The sequence below is a fragment of the Salvelinus namaycush genome, chromosome 27 (genome assembly GCF_016432855.1).
Source record: "Salvelinus namaycush isolate Seneca chromosome 27, SaNama_1.0, whole genome shotgun sequence".
Lineage (NCBI taxonomy): Eukaryota > Metazoa > Chordata > Actinopteri > Salmoniformes > Salmonidae > Salvelinus > Salvelinus namaycush.
Window position 1 is genome coordinate 34,066,756 of NC_052333.1, and position 17,968 is coordinate 34,084,723.

Sequence of the window (17,968 nt, forward strand, 5' to 3'; positions counted from 1 at the left end):
TCTTGGGACACATTTATGTGTTGTGGTCTTTGATTTTGGTTTGTGTTTTCGCAAGCCAATATAAATCATCCTCCATAAACATTATTTATTTCACCATGTATAGCTTTTTATAGTTTGTGGTTAAGTATTTAAGTATTGTGTAAGGAGTGTTGAGAATGGTATGTACGCTATAGGTTTGGGAACATGATTTTTGGTGAATTTGGTTGCTGTAGCACATTAGTTTTTACAGTCTCAATGACAAACACTTTTATGTTCAGTTCTATACTTTTAGGAGTATAGACCTGGACCTCCAAAACAGTAGGGGGCAGCAGCCAAAATAGTGGATATGTATTCTTAAGTGGACTCAAAATGCCAACTGGAATCAGTCGAGCTCCAGCTATAGGCGGGTTGGTTGTTTAGCAACGCATTTTTTTACATTTTTTTTTATTTAACCTTTATTTAACTAGGCAAGTCAGTGTTGGCTTGGTTGTTGACAACATGTAAACTATATTTTGTCTCCAATATTTATTGATAAATACATTTGCATAATGAGCACTTGTTGTCTCTCGAGTACATTGTTACAGTTGTTGGTTAGCTAGCTAGTGAATTTTAGACATATTAGCATAGATGTGACATCAGTCAAAACATCCCAAAACAAGACATGCTACCGAGAACAAGATAAAACTAGCTGAAATGAGTCACCTACAATTCCCCACATGGCAGCTTCTTGTCATTGTAGCTAGCTATCTGGCCATCCAGAATCACAACAACACAGAGCCTTCTGCCCCATTGAAGCGTGTGCATAGTTTTCATGGCATTGTCAGATAACCCATCTAAAGGGCTGGGAAACACTGTAGGACTACATACCAGTATTCTGTCAAGTCAGAAACATTTTCAAGTAGGCTATAACTTTGAGGATCAGGGCACTGCAGGCCATTGTAATATGAGTGAGCTTTTCCTAACAATATGGCTGGTTTACGGTAAGTATTTGCTGGCATGGATCCATGTAAAAAAGGCTTCCGGCGAAGGTAGGATCTCAATAAGCCTGTCATTCTCTGAGAAAAACTCCCTTTCTCTCTTGTTGACTTTATGTTGGCTACACAGTGTTCACCAGTTCTATTAACAAATAAAATAGGATTTGGAACGTTTTGGAGATTTTCACAGGCTCATTTCGTTTATAGTCTTAGATCAGATGGAAGCTTTTCTTCTCTGGCTGCAGTAAACACTTGCTTTGGAGTTTATCTACAAAGACTGGTTGCTTCTGAGCTCGCTTTAATCATTAATGGTTAATCTGTTTCAGCGCATCAGCAGGTTGTTATGAGAATTATGAAGGCCTTTTTCTCTCACACACACACACACACACACACACACACACACACACACACACACACACACACACACACACACACACACACACACACACACACACACACACACACACACACACACACACACACACACGTACACTAAGAATAAACAAACAGACATAAAACAGCTTTTGAATGCAAAATCATTTCTAAGACAAATGGCAGTAATACAATATCTCCCAGCCTGTTTATTGGATGAATGGAACGACAGCCACGTGTGACTCATCGAGGCACCCGAGCTTGTCATTTTTACATGGAAACCAAACAAGCACCAAAAACAAATGCAGGAGAGGAGATGCATCTGTTTGTCACTGTTTCTGATCCATTAAGCTTGCCTGCCAGTGCTTTTGCATTTCCTTTGTCTCTTCCCACACACCTGCTTTCTTACGGGACATTAGTCTGCTTCAAAGGGGAAAGATGGGTGCACAATGTGTCTAGCTGGTGTCTGTGACGTGCCAGGCTGAATTACACTACAGCCTGCAAATCACTGTCTAGGTAGAACTCATCATTGTGTTTGCTCACTGAGGAGTTTGTCAAGCTTCCTTTTGTAGGGCGAGGAGTTTTGGTCTGTGTGATAAAGAAAGAGTGAGGTGTCACTGAATGTCGGTCTGAAAGATAGGGTGGTAACTTATTTTAGTGGTGTCTACTCTAAGCTGCAGTACCTCTCACTTTAAATGAATGTAAACAGACTACAGACAGTCAATAGCCAAACCCTGGAAGTTATGTTAGAATGCAGCTATAACTAAAAAGAATATGACCAGAACCACAGATTTCCCGACATAGGCTTAAACTCCAGTTCCTGGAAATAGATGTTTCCACAGCAATGACATTGGTGCATGTGTTCATGTCAGGGCTCAAGGTTGATGATGTCAAAGGTCCTGTTATTGGAAGATGTTTGCCCACAGTGGTCTCTGCTGGGTGGCAGTGGAATTACACCCAGAGGTTAGATCATATGAATTGGGATGCTCATGAAATTGTTGATTGAAATTCTTATTATGGGTGATCAAAGATTAATACCTGAGCCATTACAATGCAGCTATACATTCTGGTTAGTGTGACTCAGCAGTGTGGGAGGATAAATTATTATAGTTCCAAACACACATGCAAAACAACGCAAACCTCACCCATCTGGCACTCCAGGCTGGCACAACTAAATACTCAAAGTATTTAAAAGAAAGCAAATGCTATTTGTACCCAGGTCTGGTAGGAACCAAAAACAAACTCAGCCTCTATAAGCGTATCTGAGAACATCCTTTACGACTAACTTTTTATATGGAAACCTCTTTACATTCATAGATTTCAGCGAAAGAAAAGAAACCCTCATGAATCTGTCTCCCAGCCTCAAACGACATTTCAACAGTCCCATGACTTTATTAGTCATTCAAAAAACGGTATTTTTTATTTTATTTAAATAACCAAACACAGATTTGCATCCAATAATTCCAAACAGTCCCCTTAATATCATTTTAGCATCAGGATCCAGGAGGCCAGGGAGATCAAGCATTGTTATATTCCCCACAGACTAAGCATTTAATTCATCTCTATTAAGTGGTCTAATGCAGCTTAGAGTCAGTGTGTGGTTCCATGTTGAAAAGTAGAGCATTTTACTGAGTAATTGAAAGCCTTTCATGTCACAAACTATTTGTGTCCATAGCAAAGAGCTTAAGCTAAGCCACACTTTGTCAGTATATTATATGGGAGGCATTATTTCACATGAAAGCACTTAAAAGCATTTCTTGGTACTTAAATGATGACTTTAATCTTTGAATCCAATTGAACGATGAAATGCCACAGAGAAAGGGGGACATGAACGCCACAGAGAAGGGGGGACATGGTGTCATCAATACAGGAGACAGTAGACGGGGTATAATGGACACAGACTGTGCTCTTTATCAACGTGACAGTCAACTTATGATTCCAAAACTCAAGAAGATTTTTGCAGAAATCTTTCAGTCATCTTGAAACAATATACTGTATATTGGCATGCATTGGGAGCAGTTTTATGTTTTTCACTAGGGACGTTTTTTTAAGAGATCTCAGATATCTTAAATTAAAAAGGCAATCTAGGCAAAATTGGTGTGACACAAATCAGTCTATCCAGCTTGTAGTTTGCGTTTATCGCATCCAGAAAACAGTATATATTATTTCATTTCTTTACATATAAGCTAAAAAACATGCATCAGGCAAGAACACATTGTATTGTTTGTTTTTTCTAAATTGCTAAGTAATCTATCTTAGTAGATAACTCAAGTACTTAGCTAAAGACTTTTTCATTCTACCCAGAAAAGTTCCCCTAAGGTCAGACAAGGCTTGCGTCCAATCATCGGCAACCTCCATCACATCACTCTACTATGACATCACACTCTTTCCTCCTGCTCATGTCATTGTGGTTTGGACCACTTCTAATTCCATGTTCTCAAACCAGCATGGCCTCTCAGCGTTGTCCAACACTGGGGGGGGGGGGGGGATCCTTTAAATGTCCCCTCGGCTACATAAACCTCCCTCCCTCTCCTTGCTGTGTCAGAGTGAATGTTCCCTTTCTGAAGAGGACTGTGATAGAACCTAGCATTAAAGTCTCATATTGCCCCGAAATTAGATAGAGGTAGTTTGTTTTTGGCTACACACTCCGGTCCACAGTCCTGCTTACTGTATAATAGATGGATAATGGCTGCCATTTTACGGGCTCCCAAACAACTGTGCTATTTTCTGGGTGTTTAACATTGTTTGTCACTTATTTTGTACATAATGCTACTGCTACCAATGAAAAGAGCTTCTGGATATGAGAACAGCGATTAATCACCTCAAACTGGAAGAAGATTTTTTTATTTAACGAGTCCGATGCGAAGTATAAACTGCTTCTCTGAGACCAGGCCCAAATTCCTGTCATTCGCGTGAAGAAAATATGGAAATACAGGGGGCAGAGATCGGGATGCCTTGTGAGAATTTGTCAGCGATTGGGTAACCCGCCTCTACCATCTGTTATATTGGCCAATGTGCAATCACTGGAGAATAAACTGGATGATCTCTGTTCGAGACTATCCTACCAACGGGACATTAAAAACTGTAATATCTTATGCTTCGCCGAGTCGTTGCTGAACAACGACACTGATAATATACAGTTGGCTGGGTTTTCCGTGCATCTTCAGGACAGAACAGCTACAACTGGTAAGATGAGTTGTGGGGGTGTGTTTCTATTTGTCAATAACTGGTGGGTGATGTCTATTAAGGAAGTCTTGAGGTATTGCTCGCCTGAGATAGATTACCTCATGATAAGTTGTAGACCACACTATCTACCAAGAGTTTTTCTCTATATTTCTCTGTAGCCGTCTATTTACCACCACAAACCGATGCTGGCACTGAGACCACACTCAACGAGCTGTGTAAGGCCATAAGCAAACAAGAAAATGCTCTTCCAGAAGCGGCTCTGTTATTGGCCAGGGACTTTAATGCAGGCAAACATAAATCCGTTTGACCTCATTTCTACCAGAATGCCACACAGAGAAAAAAAACTGTAGACCACCTTTACTCCACACACAGAGACACATACAAAGCTCTCCCTCACCCTCCATTTGGCAAATCTGACCATAATTATATCCTGCTGATTCCTGCTTACAAGCAAAAACTAAAGCAGGAAGTACCAGTGACTCGCTCAATATGGAAGTGGTCAGATGACGCGGATGCTACACTACAGGACTGTTTTGCTAGCACAGACTGGAACATGTTCTGGGATTCATCCAATGACATTGAGGAGTATAACCACCTCAGTCACCAGCTTCCTCAATAAGTGCATTGATGACGTCGTCCCCACAGTGACCGTGCGTACACATCAGAAGCCATGGATTACAGGCAACATCCGCACCGAGCTAAAGTAGCCAGTTTCAAGGAGCAGGACACTTTATTTAACCAGGCAAGTCAGTTAAGAACAAATTCTTATTTTCAATGACGGCCTAGGAACAGTGGGTTAACTGCCTTGTTCAGGGGCAGAACGACAGATTTTTACCTTGTCAGCTCGGGATTCGATCTTGCAACCTTTCGGTTACTAGTCCAGCGCTCTAACCACTAGAATACCCTGCCGCCCCAAACACTAATCCAGACGCTTATAAGAAATCCCGCTATGCCTTCAGACGAACCATCAAAAATGCAAAGCTTCAATACAGGACTAAGATTGAATCCTACCACACCAGCTCTGACACTCGTCGGATGGGGCGAGTAGGGCTTGCAAACTATTAGGGACTACAAAGGGAAACCCAGCCGTGAGCTGCCCAGTGACGCGAGTCTACCAGACAAGCTAAATGCCTTTTATGCTCACTTCAAGGCAAGCAACACTGAAGTATGCATGAAAGCACCAGCTGCTCCGGACGACTGTGTAATCACGCTCTCCGTAACCTATGTGAGCAAGATCTTTAAACAGGTCAACATTCACAAAGCCGCGGGCCTAGATGGATTACCAGAACATGTACTCAGAGCATGCCCATACCAACTGGCAGGTGTCTTCATCTCTCCCTGACTGAGTCTGTAATATCTACATGTTTAAAGCAGACCACCATAGTCCCTGTGCTCAAGAAAGCGAAGGTAACCTGCCTAAATGACTACCGCCCCGTAGCATTCAAGTCGGTGCCCATGAAGTGCTTTGAAAGGCTGGTCATGGCTCACATCAACACCATCATCCCGTACACCATAGACCCACTCCAATTCACATACCGCCCCCACAGATGATGCAATCTAAATAACACTCCACACTGCCCTTTCCCACCTGGACTAAAGGAACACCTATGTGAGAAAGCTGTTCATTGACAACAGCTCAGCGTTCAACACCATAGTGCCCTCAAAGCTCATCACTAAGCTAAAGACCCTGGGACTTAACACCTCCCTCTGCAACTGGATCCTGGACTTCCTGACGGGCCGCCCCCAGGTGGTAAGGGTAGGAAACAACACATCTGCCACGCTGATCCTCATCACGGGGGGCCCCTCGGGGGTGCGTGCTTCGTTCCCTCCTCTACTCCCTGTTCACCCACGACTGCGTGGCCAAGCATGACTCCAACACCATCAATCAGTTTGCTGATGTCACAACAGTGGTAGGCCTGATCACCAACAATGATGAAACAGCCGGTAGGGAGGGTTTGGTGCCAGGACAACTACTTCTCCCTCAACGTGAGCAAGACAAAGGAGATGATCGAGAACTACAGGAAAAGGAGGGCCAAACACATCCCCATTCACATTGATGGGGCTGTAGTGAAGCGGGTCGAGATCTTCAAGTCCCTTGGTGTCCACATCACCAACAAACTATCGTGGTCCAAGCACAGCAATACAGTTGTAAAGAGGACACAACAACACCTTTTCCTCCTCAGGAGACTGAAAAGATTTGGCATCGGTCCCCAGATCCTCAAAAATGTATACAGCTGCACTATCGAGAGCATCCTGGCCGGTTTCATCACCGCCTGGAATGGCAACTGCTCAGCATCCAACCATAAGGCGCTACAGAGGGTAGTGTGTACGGGCCAGTACATCACTGGGGCCAAGCTTCCTGCGATCCAGGACCTCTATACCAGGTGGTGTCAGAGGAAGGCCCAAGAAATATGAAAGACTCCAGTCACCAAGTCATAGACTGTTCTGTTTGCTAATGCACGGCAAGCGGTATCGGAGTGCCAAGTCTATGTCCAAAAGGCTTCTTAACAGCTTCTACCCCCTGAGTGGCGGAGCGGTCGAAGGCACTGCATCTCAGTGCTAGAGGCGTCACTACATATCCTGGTTTGATTCCAGACTGTATCACAACCAGCTGTGATTGGGTGGCGCACAATTTGGCTCAGCGTCGTCCGGGTTCAGGCCGTCATTGTAAATAATATTTTTTTTCTTAATTGACTTGCCTTGTTAAATATATATAGCCTCGTTATTGTTATTTTATTGTGTTACTTTTAATTACATTTTTTACTTTAGTTTATTTAACTCTAGTTCTTGAACTGCATTGTTGGTTAAGGGCTTGTAAGTAAGCATTTCACGGTAAGGTCTACATCTGTATTCGGCGCATGTGACGAATAAAAATGTATTTGATTTGATATAATAATGTTCAGAACAGTACAGCAAGTCTCTAATGACATTTGGTTGACACAGCTGAAGATAATCACCGTCATTTGGAGTTATAGCTGACTTTGGCACATTAACACCATGGTTGATCATTCACTGGTGGTAAAGGGTGATGAATAAGAGCTAATACTCTATATTAATAGTGATCTACAGTACATGTCATTTTATGGTGATGAATTTATAGGCTGACTATTTAAAGAGGCAGTTGCAAATGATGTATTTAAAAGCTATCTCCATAAACAGATTTTCAACTGTTTTGAAAGATGAAATCAGTGTAATTGGCCTGTTTATCATTAATTAACTTTAAATAAGCATAACTAAGTGTTTTGGTATCTGGTGGGAAAGGTTAGAGTAGAGTAAGAGAGACTTGACCTCAAGTTGACTCATAATATAGAAATATGAAGCCAAATCACAATGGTGTTAATCATATCATACGGAGTCAGAGAGTGGGAGTGTGTACTACTGGGAGGGGGTACTGTCTACTAGCTCCCAAACACTACCTGCAGAGCTTAGTTAATACACTAAATCATGGGAATCACTGTGGAGGAGTCTCGGTCTTAGACAACGAATGACCATGAACTTTTATTCACCTGATCCTGTCTGACTTGGAAGCTCCCACAGTAGATTTGTGTTGGCAATGCTTGTTAATTTATTTATTTGATAGCCTGTTAGTGTATCTGAGTACCAGTCTGCCCCAGATTTTTAGTAAGTGTTGTCAGTGGACTGGTATCACCTCAAAAAGCACAATAATTAGATTTTAACACGCACCTTCTCAGATTGTTCTGAAATTGTTTCTTGTTGTTAGAAACAGATAAGATTAGCATTACTGCAACATTATTTTGATGAAATATTATTTAATCTCTGAGAAATTAATCACATTGATAGCATCTAAATTGGTCATTTTAATTTATAGGATTCATGTAATATTCAAAACATATAGGACCTAACATCTGAATTGGACCAAACCTTTCTTAACAATGAGTTAGACATGATGAATCCAAAGAAATGGTCAAATGCCAACCACGGACCCCCACACACACACACCAATCCCACCCCAACAACAAGTAAGTGGCATCAGTTTTCTATGTCTGACAAGAACTATGGAGCTGCGGCTTGGAGTATTGTTTCTCATCCTATTTAATGTATTTCCAGTGAATTTGGTGATGTTTTCAGAGAAATTTGTCATTCAAGTTGTTAGGTTTATTTCCCATCCTACATCCTGATATTACCAGGTTCTGACCATTAGATGGTTAAAGGAATAGTTAACCTCAATGTTAAAGGGATAGTTCACCTAATTTACAAAATTACATTTAGGTTTCCTTATCCTGTAAGCAGTTTATGGAAAAACCTGTTTTCGCTTCGTCATTATGGGGTATTTGTGTTTCGATTGATGAGGGCAAAAAATAATTTAATCCATTTTAGAATAAGCCTGTAACGTAACAAAATGTGGAAAAAGTAAAGGGGACTAAATACTTTCTGAATGCACTGTATATACACTACCGTCCAAAAGTTTGGGGTCACTTAGAAATGTCCTTGTTTTTGAACAAAAAGCAATTTTTTAATCCATTTAAATAACATCAAATTGATCAGAAATACAGTGTAGACATTGTTAATGTTGGAAATGACTATTGTAGCTGGAAACAGCAGATTCTTTATGGAATATCTACATAGGCTTACAGAGGCCCATTATCAGCAACCATCACTCTCTGTGTTCCAATGGCACGTTGTGTTAGCTAATCCAAGTTTATCATTTTAGAAGGATGATTGATCCTTAGAAAAGCCATTTGCAATTATGTTAGCACAGCTGAAAACTGTTGTCCTGATTAAAGAAGAAAGAAAACTGGCCTTCTTTAGACTAGTTGAGTATCTGAAGCATCAGCATTTGTGGGTTCGATTACAAGCTCAAAATGGCCAGAAACATTTTCTTCTGAAACTTCTCAGTCTATTCTTGTTCTGAGAAATGCGAGCAATTGCCAAGAAACTGAAGATCTCGTACAACGCTGTGTATTACTCCCTTCACAGAATAGCGCAAACTGCCTCTAACCAGAATAGAAAGAGGAGTGGGAGGCCCTGGTGCACAACTGAGCAAGAGGACAAGTACATTAGAGTGTCTAGTTTGAGAAGCAGACGCCTCACAATTCCTCAACTGGCAGCTTCATTAAATAGTTCTACTGTATTTTAGTCAATGCCATTCCAACATATTTTTTTATTAAAATATTTTACTTTTAGATTTGTGTGTATTGTTGTTAATTGTTAGATACTACTGCACCGTTGGAGCTAAGAACACAAGCATTTAACTACACCTGCAATAACATCTGCGAAATATGTGTATGTGACCAATAAAATTTGATTTGAAGATTATTAAGGACCTCAGTCACCCGAGCCATGGACTGTTCACTTGGCTACTGTCTGACAGACGGAGACAGTACAGGTGTATCAGACCCAAGACAGAGAGAGTAAAAAACAACTTTAATTACCCAGCCATCAGACCGTTCAACAGCCATCACTAGCCGTCTACCAGGTGATGCACACTCACTTGCACAAAACACATACAAGCTATCACACACACACACACACACACACACACACACACACACACACACACACACACACACACACACACACACACACACACACACACACACACACACACACACACACACACACACACACACACACACACACACACACACACACACACACACACACACACACACAGGCTCTCTCTCTCACTTTGATTTTCCCTCAATCAGCCTATTGCATTTGTTCCAGTGGCGGTTTGGCACAGTGCAGCCGTAAGTGTCCTGGAGGGACAGTTTTCCTCGTAAATACGGCCATTATTAATCTTAATAGAAACGGGCCCAGACTGCACCAGGAGGTGTCTAGGGCTCAACGGCAACAAACCTGCTGTAAATCTCCCAGTCACTATTGGAGTGCATCAGTCTGTAAATCTGTCAGCACAGTGTGTACAGTAGGCTCTTCTGCTGCCGGGGCTTCACAGATAATGTATCATAGTCATAGATGATAATGTATTATGAATACAGTAAATCATGTCTTTAAAAATGCAATGACAACAGATGTGAGGGTCATAATTAGGATGATGCTTGTTCTGCATGTTTTTTTTATAGGGAGGGAGGATATGACATGGGCTAGTGTGGGCAGATGGTGCATCGGCTGATTTTGTGGAGGCCCAGTGTGGTCTTAATAAAGAGGGGGAGAGAGTTGCGGAATGTTTGAAAGTGTAAGTGAGGAAAAGAGGAGTATTAGTATAATGGAACATCCTCATGAGCTCTAAAACACTCTTCCACCTTCTTAAAGTAACTACGTTAAATCCCTCAATGCTTGTGACCTGCTTTTTGTCACTTGGTGTATTCTGTATGTACAATTAATTCAATAGGACCACAACATAACCCAGAATTTCAGTCACCACATAGGAATATATGTATATATTCCTCCTCCGGTGGCAAAAAACACAAGGACCGGAATGATAAAGGGCAATTTCATGGATACGGAATTACACCGACACTTTTCACGTTAAATATATGTCACGACTTCCGCCGAACTCGGCTCCTCTCCTTGTTCGGGCGGCGTTCGGCGATCGACGTCACCGGCTTTCTAGCCATCGCCGCTCCATTTTTCATATATCTATTTGTCTTGTCTTGTTTTCATACACACCTGGTTTTCATTTCCCCAATTAAGCTACTTGTATTTAACCCTCTGTTTCCCATCATGTTTTGTGTGTAATTGTCTTCATGTCAAGTGATGTTCGTTGAGAGCTTTACTTTATTGTTCCGTTTTTTGAGTGCGTTTGTTTTGTTGTGCTCCCGGTTTGGAACTATAAAAAAGTGTGCTTTATTTAATCATACTCTGCTCTCCTGCACCTGACTTCGCCTTCATACACATCTTGACAATATATACCAAACAAAAGCCATTGATTTCAAAGTTTAACAAACCATAAAATATTATGCGCCAAGGACTACCTTTAATAATTTCCTCTGAAAATGTTACAACTTACAGGAAGAACTGTGCAGATACAACGTTTGGTAACAGAATCTGCAGTTTTTCCCAATATGTTTATATATTTACTGTGTAAATTGTTCAAAGTAGTTTTTTATTTTATTTAACTAGGCAAGTCAGTTAAGAACAAATTCTTATTTACAATGACGGCCTACAGGGGAACAATGGGTTAACTGCCTTGTTCAGGGGCAGAGCGACAGATTTTTACCTTGTCAGGTCAAGGATTCAAACCAGCAACCTTTCGGTAACTGGCCCAACACTCTAACCACTAGGCTACCTATCGGCCCATGCATAGAGTTGTATTGTTGGTTAAACTTGGAAGTCAATCGTTTTTGTTTGGCATACATTTCAATGTGAAAAACATTGACTCTGTACCGGTACCCCCTGTATATACTGTAGCCTCACTACTGCTATGTTACTGCTGCTCTTTTACTATTTGTTACTTTAATTTAAAACATTTTACTTTAAACATATTTTTCTTACAACTGCACTGTTTGTTAAGGGCTTGTAAGTAAGCATTTCACTGTTGTATTCGGCGCATGTGACAAATAACATTTGATTTGATTTGAATTCCATTACGTGGAATTGCCCTAAAGTAAGAATGATGACATCACACAGCATAAGCTCCTTATAAACCAGAGCATGACTGTAAAATATTGAATGGGCCAGAGTGTCTTTAAATGTCAGGACCTTTAGTTCAAACCAGCCATCTGAGAAAACCGAAGATTAGATTTTATGTTTAATTCTGATACACTGATTAGACTTGGAGATGATACAGCAGTGTCCCACTTTAAATCCTTCATCCTCACAGAGCCGTGAGTGTTTCACCTTGATCTTTTGCTTAGCTGTGTCCTAGAATGGATCTGACCCCCCCCCCCCCCGACACCTCTCCACGTCTGCTCATCTCTCACACCATCTAAGGGGAAGATAGTCAGGGTGCCCCTGCCACCTGTCTCCCCTGTGCCAACCACACACAAATGGGCACACACACAGACAGACTGACCGTGTGCGCACAGAAAACAAACACACACAGACACACCGGCACAAACACACACCCCGCTAGCAGAGAGTGTGGCCGGTCCAAGCATCGAAGAAATACCACTGCGCCACATTCCGGCATGCTCCTCCACCAAGAGAACAGGAACGTCTCTCTCTACAGCCTCTCCAGCATTGACGCCAGATGCCTTGCACACACAGGAGTCTCCAAAGTTGGTCCCCAGAACCCTAAGGAAGGTGATTGGCTGCTGATTGTACAAACCGAATGGCCCATTAAACTCCTGTTTCACAGTGTGTGATCCTGCTAAGTCTCTGGACGGCCATTGTGACAGCGGATGAGGATGTTTCTGCTCCAATATACAAAAACATCCCGGGACTTTACTGTTCGTTTGGAATACTGTACCCGCGCTAGCATCATGTTCTGGGCCGGTATGCTGGTGCAATTGCAACAGCTAATCATGTGTTCCTTAAAGATGCCTCAATAGCTGGCACCAATCATAACTTGCCTATAGAGGAACCAGACTCGTACTGTCTATGATGGCTGCCTTTTACTAGTCAGAGCGAGAAGGGGCTGCTAGCATGATGATGTTTATTCAAACACACTATTCTCTTTGTGGATTTTGGAGAGAAACCATAAGTAGTCTACTGAGAAAGTAGCAACTCCAGTATGAGTGGCTCTAGAATGTAAATGAGACCTTATAGGAGGAGGGATATCAAATCACTGTATACTATTATTCACAGTTTGGCAAACAAAAGTAATAGAACACCATATTGAGGAAATGTGACCTTTTTGAATGTCCGGATGTGGATTAGCTTTTTGTCACGAGGTTGTTTCTGTGGTGGGGGAGCACTGCTACTGCCTCCTCCACTACAGCCCACTCGAGTCGGCCATCTGCGTCAGCAGCCTGCATTTAGAAAATGGACGTCATGCAGCGCGTTAGCCCAGCGCTAACGTTAATGTACCGTAATAACAGGCCTGCACCGCTCATGTGGTCGGGAACTCCCTTCGCAACTCTCCACCCCCCCTTCAAAAAAAAGCAATAACAACAGATGGACTGTGCCAAGGAGACTGTGACCATGCCTGTCCATTACCATGGTGGGAAGGTGCGGGAGGGGGCTGAGTTGCTTGGATTGCAGATATGCAAAGTGTGTCGGTGGTTGGATTAATGCCGTTCTCATCGGCACATCCTGTACTGCTGCTCTCAACTTCACATAATGCATTTATAATTGCATTCCTCCCCTGGTGAATAACAATGACTTTATTCAGAGCCATGTTTTGCTAGAGCAGCAATAAACTAGCATAGTAGTATATAGCAATCATGCTAGCGAAACCTAGAATTGACCCTCCAATAATAAGAAGGTGATATTAAGAACCCACACAAGTAGGTGATTATTGTGATTATATGTACTTATGTCTTTATGGAGATTATAGTTGTCCTGGTCTGTTCTTGGAGATCTCTGTGACTAGTTGGCTCGAGAAACTAGCCTTCCACCAATCCTGGTGTGTTCTTTTACGCAATTGCGAATGACGTGAGTGTTACCTATCCCATGGAAGTTCACATGGCTTCAATAGTGTGATGGTTTTGGTGTTTACCCGTCTAGGTTGACAGTAAGTGTTGTTGTTGGGTCTGGCGTGTTGCTATGTTCTAGTGTGTGATTGTGGTCTGTCTGGTATTGCCATGCTAGTGTAACCGATGTGAAATGGCTAGCTAGTTAGCGGTGGTGCGCGCTAATAGCGTTTCAATCGGTGACGTCACTCGCTTTGAGACCTTGAAGTAGTGGTTCCCCTTGCTCTGCAAGAGCCGCGGCTTTTGTGGAGCGATGGGTAACGATGCTTCGTGGGTGACTGTTGTTGATGTGTGCAGCGGGTCCCTGGTTCGCGCCCGGGTCGGGGCGAGGGGACGGACTAAAGTTAAACTGTTACATTGATGCTGTTGACCCGGATCACTGGTTGCTGCAGAAAGGGAGGAGGTCGAAAGGGGGGTGAGTGTAACCGATGTGAAATGGCTAGCTAGTTAGCGGTGGTGCGCGCTAATAGCGTTTCAATCGGTGACGTCACTCGCTTTGAGACCTTGAAGTAGTGGCTCCCCTTGCTCTGCAAGGGCCGTGGCCTTTGTGGAGCGATGGGTAACGATGCTTCATGGGTGTCAGTTGTTGATGTGTGCAGAGGGTCCCTGGTTCGCGCCCTTAGGGGACGGACTAAAGTTATACTGTTACACTAGCGGCTAGGCTGGAAATGCCCAAGGCCACACGGCATTCCATTAAATACTGAACGTTCTAGGTCCCAGGTCTCATCTCAATTAAAACAACGGCATTCATTTTAATCGTGGTTGATATCATTCGCACTACTGAAGAGCGCTACATCCTTTCGTCTACAGACAATTTATTTGGATTTTTAAATGAAAAAGTGTGAATTTATGTATGAATGTAGAGAAGGAATGGGCGAGAGGTGTTGAATATGGCAAGGGCAGGAATATGCTACGCCAAGCCCGTTAACCGATGGATCACGGAGCCAGCTGTTCAAACATCCTTCCAGTCCTCCCACTGGATGATCAAAATAACGCTTTTTCCACCCAGGAGAAAAAGATCAGTCACATTTGTTACGAGGAGGGCCGTGCAACGTGGCATCATAAGAGGCAATGATACAGTAAATAGGCAGTAGACAACCCACTGAGCCCCTATCACAAGTATCATCATCCATTTCTCTTACTCTTTCTTTCTTTCTCCCTCTCTCCCTCCCACAAACAGTCCCCCAACCCATTGAGCTCTCTCTCTCTCTCCCTCCTTCGCACACATTCTCCCCCACACTTCCCAGAGCAAAGTTCCCACTGTCCAAGAACTCAAAAAAATTCAATCAAATAATGACTAAAAGTCAATGCCAAGGAGACACCCTCCCGCCCATGGAGATCAAGGGTCAAATTCCTTTTGCGGCAAATGGGTATTTTGTTTCTAGCCAGGAGACGTGGGGGAGAGAGGCTGGGCCAGGCTCATGGAACGTGCTGCTTTCCTCGATTGTAGAAGCCTCCGCGGTGCCAAGTACGCAGTCCTAACTGCTACCAGATGTGCAATTAAACCGCGCACCAACCACCAAGCCTCTTTTAGTTGTGGGCAGAAAAGAAAGGGGCTAAATGACTTGGCAATGATAGCATTTTGGACAAATATTTAGTTCGGGTTTAGTGTGCTTTTTTATATGGGCATTTATATGTATATCTTACAGATTGTAGGCTGAGCCACTCGAACCACTAGAAATATTTTACTACGTTTTTATTAGCTAATTATAGTTAGTGAGGACACACACCCAGACAGAAACACCTTTTCATTTCTCTGTTGAATAAATGAATCCACATGCTAACCTCAGCCACAAAAGTGGAAAAATCCTAGGCTGGGGATTTTTTCTCCTTTTGAGAATCTAATATTCATCCTAAGTGACATACAGTTCTCTGTCTGTGCCAGGAGGTATAGAACCTCATTATTCATGTCAACATGATTTGACTCACGTTCAATCAAAAGATTTGCGCAGCTTAGAGGAGGTCTCAGCAACATCACAGAGAATCAAAAGCGTACAGTATGTTTCCCTCCGCATTTTTGGAAATTCCCTATGTACTGCAGAATGTTTTCCCATCAACTTCTCTGAGCCTTTGATTACTTAATGATGGAATTTGGAGGCGTGGATGGATTTATTTTGATCATAATCCGCCCAGGTCTACATCCACAGTTGTGCTTGTCTAGAACGTTCCTATACTCATATATTACATTTCCACGAGGCTTACTGTACCAGTGAAGCCTACATCATCTATATCCCAGGCTGGTTTTCCCCGTGGTAACAAGGGAACGGTTACACCAGTGTTAGCCTAGCAGAAGACAGTAAGGAGGAATTACAGTTAACACCGTAGAGTATAACGTAATGTCTAATGTAAAGGCTGAACATAAAACCTCCCTAGCTGTCCAGACAAATATGCATGCAGATGAGTAGCTGACGTTGCCAGAATGTGGCTCGCAGGGGTACGACGTTGCGTTTAAACGGGTGGACAGTTGTTATTACAGGTGCATAACCACATGTTGATGTAGTCTCCCTCCACTGCTGTGATAATGTAAGCTGCTCTCTCCTTGGTCCCCTGACCCAGCGGTGGAAGCATGGAACGAGCACACTGAGACCACTCAATCTCTCTCCCATATAGGCCTGGAAGCAGGAAGAGCACAATTCAGGAAGTCCACGTTTTTTCAATTTCCTCTCTAGGAAACATCAACAACACACGACTCCCCTCGTTGGAAGTTATTCATGTCTGATTCTCACACCCCTCCCTCCTGACTTTGTTGATTTACGGCTTTGAATATATATTTCCTTCATTTCAGCTTTTGAAATATACTCTGAAATATTTCCCTTTGACATTCATTCTATTTTAGCATAGTGCATAGAACAAAAGCAATAATTTGCTGTGATCAATGGCCTGTGACAGTGAGAGACTACAAAGGTGACACACTGACAGAACAGAAAGCAAAAAACAATGCTATGCCATTTTGTCACCACGCCAGTCTGTTTGGACAAAATAAAAAAGACGAGGAAGAGAAAGAAAGAAGAAATTGGACTAAACTGAACTTCTGCTGAATCACGTCCCTCGACGTCTGTAAGGACCGACGCTGGAGAAGAGAAGCAGGTACGGGGAATAGAACATCTAATATGGAACAGATATCAAACAGGACAGAGACAGCGTCAGAACCGGGTATGCAAAGACAAAAAAACATTCATCCTGCAGCAGGGAACAGAGCTTGGGAACAGACAGATATAGGGGAGGTAATGACACAGGTGATTGAGTCCAGGTGAGTCCAATAATCGCTGATGCACGTGACTGGGGAAGGCAGGTGTGCTTAATGCTGGGGAGCCTGGCGCCTTCGAGCGCCAGGGAGGGGGAGCGGGAGCAGGCGTGACAATGTCCCCCTCCGTTTACCGATTTAAGGGGTTGTGATGTCACTGCTGTCTATATTGGCAGCGGTTACCTAAGTAACATCATGCGCGCGTGGTGAGACCATCTCAGAGGGTTAGTGTAAGGGACGCCAATACCCGCCATCCATCGGTTTCGAGCCAGAAGCGAGCTGTGATGGCTTTCCATGGAACTTTCTCATTGAATGATTTAACATCCTGTCCTTAGATAGGAAAGGACTATCAGGAAGTGATTGATCTTGCCAATCGATTCAGCTACACGTTTTAGAAAGTGTCGTATTACTTATGATCACAAGAGTTATGGTATCTTTCTGATATACTGTACTGTATGTATTTATTCAATTAAAGTTGTGTTTATCAAATTACTTTTTTATGATTTGATCATGCAATCACTATAAAACTTTAAAATCTACTACAACCAAATATTTGTCTCTGCACACTTTTGTCTTTCCCCAACTCTGGACTATAAAGTGATATCTATTACCTAATGCACATTAAGAATAAGACGGGAACGGAACATCCATTTATCTCTTTGTATCTCTCTGACAATAATCTCTGATTATTGGCTGTATCCAATCAGTTGAAACTA